This window comes from Betta splendens, chromosome 11, assembly GCF_900634795.4.
Source record: "Betta splendens chromosome 11, fBetSpl5.4, whole genome shotgun sequence".
In the NCBI taxonomy this organism is placed as follows: domain Eukaryota; kingdom Metazoa; phylum Chordata; class Actinopteri; order Anabantiformes; family Osphronemidae; genus Betta; species Betta splendens.
The window spans coordinates 6,604,251-6,616,436 of record NC_040891.2 but is presented as its reverse complement, the minus strand read 5'-3'; the positions used below and the strand labels follow the sequence as shown (position 1 = coordinate 6,616,436).

General features: G+C 46.9%; 1 long non-coding RNA gene across 1 annotated transcript; it reads left to right on the top strand.

The window, feature by feature from the left end:
* The first annotated feature begins 4,946 nt into the window (after positions 1-4,946).
* On the top strand, positions 4,947-10,389 carry LOC114865626 (uncharacterized). The gene is made up of 3 exons (XR_003787550.3): positions 4,947-5,345; positions 7,913-8,035; positions 9,876-10,389. It is a non-coding gene; the product is annotated as an uncharacterized LOC114865626 (long non-coding RNA).
* Positions 10,390-12,186: the final 1,797 nt, after the last annotated feature.

Here is a 12,186-nt window from a genome sequence, read left to right as displayed (position 1 = left end):
AGACTTGCACTGAGCGAAGCAGTGCAAATGTTAGTTATTAGTGCATTTGAGTCTTTTCTACACTCGACGAACAAAGGTTTTGGCTCAACAAACAAATTAGTCAATAACTCGGATTAAGCTTTTGAAATGATGACAATAAACAGGTCAAAGTGGTTCAAAGCAGCAAATTACAGTGTGGGAGAAATGAGCTTTTCTTCTAGGGTTTAGCTCATTATTATTTACCACATGTTTCATGTTTAGCAGCATAAACATCACTTCTTCAAGTTGACTGCTCAGACATTTTAATTGGCTCCAATTATTAATTTTTCATCCAGTAATTACTTGAAACTTCAGTCACATTCTAGAGTACTACCAATATGCTGCACTTTGGTAAAATGACTATAGTTTGCTTTGTGTAAACTTACAGATTGTGCAAATGTGTGAACCTGCTTGATTTTCACAAATGACTCAGCATCACTCTTGTGATCTTTCGCCGTTGTGGTCAACAGGTCTGATATGAAGTTAGAGTAGATTTAACACTCAACAGGCTTAAAGTTGCCTTCAATCGCTTCAATAAAAAGAAAAGCTTTTAAAAAGATTTGCGCTTCATTCTAATTATATTTGCAAAGCGAGCACAAAGAGGAGAATGTTATTGAAGTATTCAAGTGTTTGAAGTCCTCAGCGTAATGATTTAAGTCTTTCCTGCCTGGGCGAAACCTAACAAGGGAAAATCTCTTAAGATATTATTAAAATAATATGCAAATGGTTTATCCTCTCTATGCACACAACACGTGGAAAATAGCTTTTTACTCAGCTCTTTGTGATGGAGAGAGAGATGTGTGCATCTTCCATTGCCCTATTTTTGTCTCTTCAATCTTGACTTCTCCTCCCTTTCCTCCCCATCAAAGCCGAGCCTGTCAGCGTTTTCTCCCAACGTTTCACCTCAGCCTCTCCCACAGTGCGTCCGTCTGACTGGAATGAACCTCTGTGTTCAAGATTAAACCAATACCAGTCGCGTTCAAACAGAAGGAGCCTTATCGCACCGCATCCTTGTGCATTTCCTCAATATCACTCATTTCGCCGGCCGTTCCCAGACACGTCCCATGGTGTTATCAGCAGCTGGCCTCCTCAAGTTTCTACTGAACCGGCAGAATAACCGCCAGCGTGGTTTCGCTCTCAGCTCAGTCGACCAGAATGACACGAGAGGAACGTCCCTGTTGGGAACCACAGAGGTCCTGTTCAGCCTCCAGGACGAGGGCGACTGGAACGGGCGTCGACTGGTCTGACCCCAGCTGGAAGTCATCACAAACCCACTTTGCACATGAGATGTGTTGCCCAGCAGATCTGACAGACAGCTGTGCAGTGTGTGAACGTAAACACTTCCAGCTGTTGCGACTACGAAAATGCAACCTAATGAACACGTTTGCATGTGAAGTAATCAACCAATGCACAACTTGCCTGACCAAAGTCTTTCAGCGGATGAATCTCCAGCAAAAATATAAACACTGCTGAAATAACTACACGATGAAAGATGACCTGTACGATGCATAACTATAAAACCAATTATATGTTGGACATTTCTGATTTAAGTAAAGCAAAGTGCTACTGCTATTAAACAACTAAACCAATGAACATACAGTCCGTGTCCCAGAAAGCCTCAAGCAAGAGGTCCCTTATCAATTATAATCCACGCCAATGATAAACAGAGGCAGGATGGAGTCTCCAGCCTCTAGTGCTGATACCACATCTTTAAACAGATGATTGATTTGATATTGGAACGTTTGGGGGCAAGAACCTCCGCGTCCATCCGGGCCCGGTAATAGATCCTGGGCCGTGTCGGCATCCAGCACATCCTCACATTAAACACGGGGTTCCTGCAGGAACACCTGATTATAAGGGAGAGGAAAAGATCAGGCCATTCATCAGCCGCATACCTGGTCATTACCGCCGCACCAATAGAAAGTGTGACGAATGAACCCTTCTCACTTTAATGGACTTGGCATTCCGCGGTGCCGAATGCAGACTCCGGCTCGACGCGGAGTCAACAAGACATATTCTCTCACCGCGCAGCGCTGGAGCACTCGTAACCTCTTCAGCCAAGACCCGGCAATTAACAAGCACCTACTGAGAACAAGGGGACGCGCGATGAGGAGAATGTGGGTGGAAACGGGTGGGTGAGAGAAAGAGCCTCGTGAAATAAGCTTCGTCGCAGCAGGACGTGGGAAGATTCGACACACTTCCTGTCTTTGCGTTTGCTTTTTGTCTTGAATTCCATCTCCGCGCTCCATGCGCGGGATTGGGATTTGTGCACGCGGAACCGCGGCTCCGACGTCTCCCCCTAAGAGCGCTTTAGAAATGTAACGTCATTGCGGCGGCGACGCGAGCTGAGGGCGACGACGGGCGCGTTCGCGGCGAGGGCAGAGGGCGGAGCGCCTCCCCCGGGGAGCGCGCGCTCCCGTCGGCGGCACTCCTCGCGCTCTCTGGCTGCGCCCCAGACGTGAGCGCGAGCCCCCGGCGGCAGTAATTACTGCACCACTCAAGCGAAATGACAAATGAACCAATGTCACAAAGCCGCGGCCCGCTCGCGCGCTCCCCGCTCCAACGGCCGTGCACACAGACCCCCATTAGGGCCTGGAACCCCCCCCCTGCGTCTCTCTCATCCGGGGGAGAGAGAGAGAAGCCAGAAAACAAATAATGAAAGCGAGTGCAGGGGGGCGGGCGATAGAACGGAGCAGGTGAAGGCTGTGACAGGTGCACGCGCCCCCTGTTCGGAGGCGAGCTGAGCGACGGCGTGGACGGAGGGTGGCTGTTAGATCGGCCGTCAGGACGCGGGCAGCCATGTGCGCAGCGGCGGGGTCGCGCGCCCGCCGCTAATTACATTGATGAATGGCACCGGCTGCACGTCCTGCTAGCAGCGATTTACAGCGCGCGTGACCCCAACTGCCCACGGACGTGAAGGACAAACGCGTGCAGGGTGCAGAGGCAGGAAGAAAAGGAGGAAAAACATAAAAAAAAAAAACGTGGAACCATTTGATGCTTGTTGACATTACCCGCCTGTATTATCACCATTTCATGGCGCCCACAAAGCTAATTGAATCTGCTCCTCCATCCTGCACTGATCCTCTTTACCGCTGGCAGGGCCACCTTCATTACGTTCTTTTGGTAACAGGACACTTCACATTTGACACATGATGACACACACACACACACACACACACACACACACACACACACACACACACACACACACACACACACACACACGATGGAAGATGGAACATTTGCACAGCTTCATTTCCACTGGGACTCATGCTGACAAAAGCCACAAAATACATGTTTGCTGCTGCCTGCCCGCGTGTGTGTGTGTGTGTGTGTGAGAGAGAGAGAGAGAGAGTGTGTGTGATTAAAAAATGGGAAAAGATAAGATGGGAGGTGGTTTCTCACGGGGGATAAATTCTCTCGCATCATGTAAGGGCTGCGATTTAGCGTGTGAGTGATGGGAGGCAGGAGGAGAAGAGGGGACGTGAGTTCAGAAATAATGAACACGGGGAAAAGAATAATATTGGCGCAGGTATGTGTGTAACTGCAAGCTCTCCTTGTCGGAGCCCGCCGCTGATTGATTCCCCCTCTGTTTCCCATCGTACGCATCATCAAAAGGAGACACCGTGATCTTGAATGAAATTAAGGCTCAGCCCTGACACGGCTGTAATCAAACAGGCAGCGAGAGGAGGAATGAGGACGTCAGCGGCGGCTGCTGCCTCTGCACTTTCATCCACGGCCTTTTTCCCATCCAGCTTCCTGTTGATGTGAGGGATCTATGCGCGAACCGGGGCGGATGAAAGGTCCAACTTATCAAGAGGGAATCACAGAACAGCGCTCCCGTGCAGGTGCACCTTTTACAAATTGCGAGGTTAAAGGTCAAGTGTTTATTATTTGCTCCTCTAAAAGGGTTGGTTCCTAAAATAATGTAAATTGTTTTTCTTTGAATAAAAAAAAGCCCTGTCATTTACATCAATGCAGCCTCGGAAGATTAATTGCCATGCAGAATACAATTACTCTGCAGTTTTTGCTGGACCTTCATTTTGAAAAAGAAAAACAAAGAAAGGAATTAAAGTAAACTGAACCCCGCAGCAGAACCGTATAGAAATAGAAAAGTGTAACTTAACAAAGAACCGGGGGCCACAGACACAGGATGTGACGTTACAACGGTCGGGACCTGCACACGCATGCATTAAACAAGCACCGCTGATGCAGCTCACGCTCAACACGGTGTGAACCCAAAGAAGTTCAACTCGCGTTTATGCCGGGAACCTAATTTGTGGGGGAGTTTGCTTGTTCCACACCTGGCTCCCTCCTCTGCAATAAAACATGCAAATAAGCCCGGAGACCACACTTTGCAGTTTGTTTAGGCAAAATCAACAGACGTCGCCTCCGAGGGAAGTCATTAGACAACGGGACGCAGAAGACAAGAAGTCAGCGAGTGAAAGGAAGGAAGAGACGGCCTGTATTAAAAAACAGGAGAATGGACTGAAATAGAGTGCAGGAAGATGCAAGCGTATTATTATTAGAGGAGCCCAGTGATCATTCATCCTCTTCCACGCTCAGCATTTACACATGAAAACGTCCGCAGGCAGATTGAAGCCAAGGCTCGAGCGTTTATTCTATCAGTGCAACGCTACGTTAAAGGACGCTGGGTGTGAGGTCACCCGTCCATCACAGGGTCACACACACGCACACACACACACACACACACACGCACACACACGCCTGTAGCAGGATTAGGTTTTAGGTGCCGGTTCCTCAGCCTGTCAGCAGAAGGAAGACAGAGGTGTGTGTCTGAAATAAGGCACCGGACAGGATCCGTTTGATTTCCTGCCAAAGCAACAGGCTCCAACAGGACTTATTCAGACGCTGTCTGGTCTCATTGCAGCGGAAGGAAAGGAGAGTGGATGTTCATCCACTGCCCAAGCAAAGAATGGACTCATCTCTGAGATCATGATTAATGATCACGAGACAGCTGGGACACTGGGAAAGGGCAGGATGCGCGATATACCAACAATTGGTGCTTTAATTAAAGCCACAAACATCCACGCGAGGAATCTCAAAGGTTCGTGGTCGACTTCCCTCCGCAGACGGACGGCGCGATTAGTGGAACGCGCCCAGAGACGCCGTTGGCAGCGTTACGGTTGACGTGGATCCGCGCTGCCCGCGCCGCAGTTTCCACCGGACGCAGTTTGAGGCACGCGGCGCTTTTGTTTTTGCGCAGACAAAGCGCTTCGCGGCTGCGAGGCGCAAAGCGATGACTGCGCGAGAGAGCGGCACTAAAGACAAATGGGCTTCAACAAAGCCCAAATAAGCTGGACGAGGTGAGAACGGCGCATTTCAGCACGCAGCGTTAACTTGACTGATGTTTGCCGCTAATTGAAAGTATTTAATTTCTGAATGTTTGATCCGGTTCCACGTGTCACGCAGCTCCAGACCCCGTGGTCCCTCTTTCTCTCTCCTCCGCTAACAGACAAGTTCAGCGAGGGGAGCCCTGTTGCCAGGCAACAGCCCAGAGTGTATGATTAAAACTTTGATTTCCAATCTATCACCTGAGAGACTGATGCTGCGCCTTCCCTGTGATGCTCTGCAGAGCAGCTGGGGTGGAGCGCGACGCTGCACGCTCGCCAAATGAATCTGCAGTGTGAAATGAAACATTTGGTTCACACGGAGTCGCGCCACCTCATCTTCAACCAGCTTGACACTTTGAGGATGTCATTTTGTGCTGAGCGCCGAAGTTGAAGCCGAGTCACCCAGTTCATTTGGGGATTTGGGGAGGATGCTTTTTTTTTTTTTAACCTACTGCTGCACATTTGTTCCTTCGCACAGTTTAGTCTACAGTAACTACACTGAAACACTAGTTGCTGTAGAGTATGAGGCAGATAAAATGATCCAAAGCCCCATTTGTGTTTGAATGACAAAGGCCACACTTACAGTCACATTTCACCCAAGTTTCATCATTTGATGGATTCTAATCTGTCAGATCGTGTTCTGGGCGACAAAAGAGGAATGGAGGAGGTGTGTGTGTGTGTGTGTGTGTGTGTGTGTGTGTGTGTGTGTGTGTGTGTGTGTGTGTGTGTGTTCCCAGGTGATGAGCGGTGTCAAGACACCTTAACAGTTTGGCCCCAGGCAGTACAGTGATACATGAATGACATATTTATTCCAGGCAAGGGATGTCTGTATAAAAAGTATATATGTGTGTGTGTGTGTGTGTGTGTGTGTGTGTGTGTGTGTGTGTGTGTGCGTGTGCGTGCAGAGCTCCATCTAAATGCGGCCCTCCGGCATCCATGCCATCCCAATAGGTAGAAAATCTAATCTACAGGCCAAAGATGATAAGATGGCGGCACAGAGCGGCAGGGAGAGATGAAAACGGAGGTGAGATGTTGGGCAAAGAGGGGAAAAAACGTGAATAGAGCTAAAAATGTGATGGAAATGTCGTGGCTTCGGGGGAAAAGTACAGCAGGCTAAGGTTGGAATGAGGAAGGAGACACAAGGGGCCACGTTGGAAAGATGGAGCAGTGAAGAGGAGTGAGTAAACATAAACAGCTGTGAAGGAAGTGGGTTTTAATATGTTCTATGCGTCTGATGACCACTGAATCAGCTATTATCACTCATTTATCATATGATATAATTCATCATAAAAACAACATTCTATCCCCTGTATCGACAGACATGACATCACTCATGTATTAGCCCAAACAAACACTTCTGGACCTGAACGTTCTAAAGGAACCAAAGTAGAAGAACCAGCTTCTTCTTCTTCCCAGCAGCTTCTCCTGGACCCACGTCCATGTAAACTGCCGTGAGACACTAATTCCATTTGGATCAGTGTAAATTAACGGCGGGCCGACGCCCACGTGAGCGGTCCGGCTTTTTCCGCCCGCGTCGCGTTGCCGCCTCCCTCCGTTTCTCCTCTCTCGCTCAGACGGGAGCAAAGCGCGCAAGGACGCGGAGGAACAGCCGACAGACAGAAATAAGAGAGAGGAACACATTCCCACATGCGGCACGCTCTTTGATGACGCTGCCATTTCCCATTTCGCTCCGTGGATCGCGTGTTGATTTAAAGGTGTCTCGTGTTGGTTTTACGCGGAGCAGGAACGAACCAACTCCTCCTTCAGGCGAAATCTGTTACATGACACTTGTGTAGGTTGACAAAACTTTGTCAAACAGCGTTTTGTTCTCACAGTTAGGAGACGTGTTGTTGCTATGGAAACCGTGCAGCCTGGCTAACATAAGCAGAAACAACCTCAACTTTGGATGAAATCTGACTAAAAGTCCTTTTATAAGACACAATACTGTGATTCAGTACTTTCCCACCAATATGTGGATTTGATCACATAATTAGAAACTTTTTTTCATGATTTGAAAAATATGCAGCAGCTTCTCTTTCCTCTGCTCATCTGTTGCACCTTGTAAAGAGCCTGACATTAAAGTTAGCAACCAAGTTATTTTCATTACAGAGGATGTGTGATTGCATTGCCTGCAGCATCTTCGACGCGCCTACTTTAAATGAAGCCTCCACTGTACACAGTCACCCCTCTCTCTTCTGTATTTGCGCAACTCATCAGATCTCCTCTTCTAGACAAGTACTTCTTGTATGTCTTTACCCAGATGTCATGTATCACAGCGGGAAGTGCTGTGACATACTGTATCTCAGTAGTTTCTGGACTGGACTCAATCTGTCATCAACATTTAGATGAAGAGCAGTGGGAACTCAAACGTCAGGTTCCATTGATGTCTGTTGGGGCCACGTGGGAGCAGAGCACATAAAGTGTCAGCTATTCAAGTTATTTCAGGCAAACCCGAAATCATCTAAGCACATGTGCTATGCATTGAGGTGCAGGGTCAACATGCTGCATCCATCGACGCAATAAAACTGTTTTTCTTTCAGTCTGATTCCACCAGGCTGCACGATTATGATGCCAGAAAACAGGCTAAGCGGATGAACCTGCTCTCACACAGGACGTCTGATCTCTCTGTGAACCACTTGGACAGTGATGCAGGCAACCCGAGGGTGCGTTCACTCCACAGATGTCTGTGTGTGTGTGTGTGTGTGCGAGAGAGAGAGAGAGAGAGAGAGCACTATGGTGCCATGAAACATGCATGCATGAACATGTAGAACTGATGGAAATGCACACATGAATGTTTCAGATTATCATGTGTTCACTGAGATGCAGTCACATACAGATACTGTGAGATACCTCTAAATCTGCTGCACAAGAGGAACATGTCAAAATATGTTTGTGTATAAATGCCTTTCCTGCCCTTTGTTCCTTTATATTCCATTCTAATAACTGAATTAAACCTTAGCTACAGGGATTTCTTGCAAAATACCTTGGATCAGCCAAATTTAATTAGAGCAGTCTTAAATATCCCCTAATCTCCATAAATAAGTAAATGTTTTATGAATACCTTATTCATAATTTATCTTCTCCTTAACTCCGAGGGGGAAGCAAGTACAAGTGCAGAGTAATCCTCATCCACAATTAACAATGGGTTCATCTGATCGCGTTATTGACCCAACACAAAGCTGATTACTTCCCCCGGATGCTGCCTCGCCTTCCGCTAAGCCGCGCATTGTGCGAGGAGACGCGAGGGCTGAGTCGCAGCGCAGACAAAAGGGCGACAAGATCAACAACCGAGGAGGAAACAAGAGGTTTCAGAAAATGTTTAGGGCGTCTGCTCCGCTGTAGTAAGAATGAATAAATCTACTGCGTGAGACGTGTTGCTTCGTCATCCGTCTTCCTCTCACAGGTTGTTGGGGACTTATTCGTGTCTAAGGATGAGGCTGTCAGGCCCTCGGAGGAAAACCGGTGATTTATCGTATCAGCTACATAAATAAAAGTTGAGTGGGTTTGATGTAACTTAGTTTCCCCAATATCAATTTCAAATTGAATTAGAAATATTAGAAAATGATGCCTTCAGCGACACAAAACATAACTTTTTAGCTTGTGCCAATAGACTTTTTCAGTGCAGTGTGTTAGTGCTGACACAGGAGCTCGTGAGCACATCTGGACAGATTGATGCTATATTGTCTGACACCACAGTCCACATCTCATCTAAATGAGGGGGCAGAGTGTCTTCTTCACTGCCTGACCAGGGCTTATTACTTGACCCAACCAGCGGGTTGTCGCCCTGTCACCACCCGCTGGGTCGGGGCACTGTGTGACACCAGTGAACCCATTTTAAAGCTTCCCATCACGGCTTTGCAGCTGCCAAAGGTGTGCGATGCTGTTTTCACGTCCAAGTGTGAAATAAATCAGCTAAATATCTTGCAGCCGAAATGCTGTAGCATAAAAATGCCATGTGACGTCATCGTAGTTTCTTTCTGCAAAACCTGATGAAGTCCACAGTTAGTGTCAGACAAGCCCAGGAGCTGTTGAATGCACATTTTAAATCTAGCAGTAGTTCTCACGGCTTTCTCTAAACACACAGAGGACCTCCTTCGGTCAATATGTGACCTCAATTCAGAGATTCCTTTTGTAGGCTGCACATCTTCAGCATCACTTGCCCTTCTGTGCAGTTCTGACAAAGCCCGACTCTCGCTCGGAGTTTTCTATGAAGGACTCTGATGATGAGGTCAAACATGGAGGGTCCTACAGTACATGCAGTATTTTCTACCCTCTTTCTCTCAGTCTGAACCTTTGTTGTCGTCACCAGGAGCTAAACGATCCTAACTTTAGTTGAGGAGCAAGTTTGGGTTTGGTTGATTGATTTCAGGACATTTTTATGCCTTTGTGTGAGTTACTGTATCAGAGTGGTCAGATGTTTATTTTTTTAGCATCTATCATTTTCCTCTTTACCCATAATCCATCTGAGACTTACATCTCGCATTTTGATGTGCCACAACCCAGGAAAGACTGCAGCTGCGAGATGGAGAAGCTGGAGATGCTCCAGGATCAGCAGAGAGGAAGCGTCATAGCATCACTTCAATCCTGAACGATTCTATTCACAGTCGATATGAACAGGAGGAGTGATTACACAAACAAGAACCTGCGTCATAGCTCACATACGTGTTTAACTGTAGTTATGGAACAGACTTATTCTGTAAGTGGCCACATGCACTGTGTCACAAACGGTAACAGCTAATAAGTTATACCCAAGAGCAGAGATGTCAAGTTGCTTGTCTAAGAATTAGTAAGTACAGAATGAAAAATTACAGCAAGGCTGGAAATACAAAAATACTAAATTTGGGAAAACTACAGCAGGAAGTAACAATTGAATTACAAATGATCCAAAGTCTGAACTAACAAAGTCAGTTCAAAAGCAAGAGAAGAGAAAAAATTAATAAGTTGGAAAACAGTAGAAAAAAAACAACGACCACAAAAAAAAACACTTGCAACTAGCAACAAGATGCAAATCAATGAAATGAGACACACCTAAAGAAAAAAGAACCACAAACATCAACGCACAATAAAGCCACAGCGCCGCCAACAGACTGGAGGAGGAAGTGTAACATTATCTGTTCGATGTTTGCTAGTTGTTCAGTCAAATGACTGTAATATTAGAGAGTTTCCCCTGAATAGGTGCCAGCTGACGCCTCTGCTTTTGGTGGAAACTAAGGACTTGGCAGCTGAACTGCAGGCCAAAATAAAGCTGAGCACTCTCCAAAATGAGTTCTTCACTACAAGCGAACGCTGTGATTTCACAGAATGTAAATATTCGCTCCACGTCAACTCAACATAATGCAAATGAAAACATTGCACTCAGCAGCCTCATTAATGCAACGCTTACCCGCTGATTCCCCATCAATTACCCTTATAATTACACAAATCTGTTAATGAATCCGTTTGACAGTCACACACGAGGAGCCAGCTTGATTCAAGTAACATGAAAACATGGGGAGGACGAGCGGGAAGTGCTGAAACTCATATTTACTCATGATCACATGATCCTTGAATATGCTGGTTTGACACGGTGAAACAAGCAATGGTCGGAAATTCAGCGGATTTGTTCCCGTTACAAAAACTGGGTTCAATGCAGGAAATGATACAAATCAACAATATATGTACATGATAATCAGCTGACCAACAAAGCGACACACTGAAATGTGTCTGTTTAAACACTGCATCAGCCTGATGAGAGTGTAATGACTGCGTTTTTCATTCGTCAACGCCACACGCAGCCTCCCGGAGAGGACCTCCATACAGTTCATATGCTGTAAATTGAGATGGGGACTTGCTCAGTCCCAAATGATCTCGGCAATGAATTGCAGTCTTGTTTTTTCGGTTCGGCGTAATAAGCTCCTCTTATTAAAAAAGCAACAAAGGGAACATGGCTGCCGGACACCTGGGTAATTGCAGGAAGCTGTCATTTTGGGCAAGACGGCGGAGCGCGCGGCTTTGCCAGTGACGCGTCAGTCTCTGAGCGGTGATAAAAGTGACGGAGCTAATTGTCGTCTCGCAATACCGCGCTCAAGGCAGCTCTCGAGAGCGCTGAAAAGCCGCTCGCCTCCGTTCTTCTTCCTCTGAACTTTTCTCATTGATGTTAAAAGGCCTGAGGGAGACGTTTGGGTGGCGCGGCAGCGAAACGGACGTTAGCGTTGTAATGAACTCTCAGAGCTGGCAGGTGAAAATATGTGTTACTCACAAATTTGTGAGCCTGTATTAGAGAGCTACAGTACAACAGCGACTCACAGGAGAGATCATCCAATAACTGAAAATTAATCACAACTTAAACTTCCCAGAGGCCATAGTGCCAATATTGAGAATTAAGCCAGAGTCAATGAGAATCAAGCCAGAGTGAAACCTACACTGGAGTAATTCCCGATGCAGACGTCCCAGAATCTCACTACGATTCTACCATTTTACAAACGACCTGAAATTAGGATAAACCATTATCATTGATCACAGAGAGTGCCTTGTGTTTGTGAGATGGCAGCACGCGTGGCTTATCCATCTGGAATTGAAATCAATACATGGCTTTTGATGGGCATTGTCAGTGGGTGATAAAGCGGAGGAGCTGCTATGTTAATGCCTCATACTTGCAAAACAAACACCGAGGAGTCTAGCGAGGACTAAAGGCCGACTGGCTGCTGTGAGCGAGCGCTTTCCGCAGGGCAGAGCAGCTTGACAAGGTTTGATTAATCGCCGTGGGAAACCTGGTGGAGAACAGGAGTGACCTGTGTAGGGCTGTTGACTTAATCGGTCCAGACGAGGCTCTGGC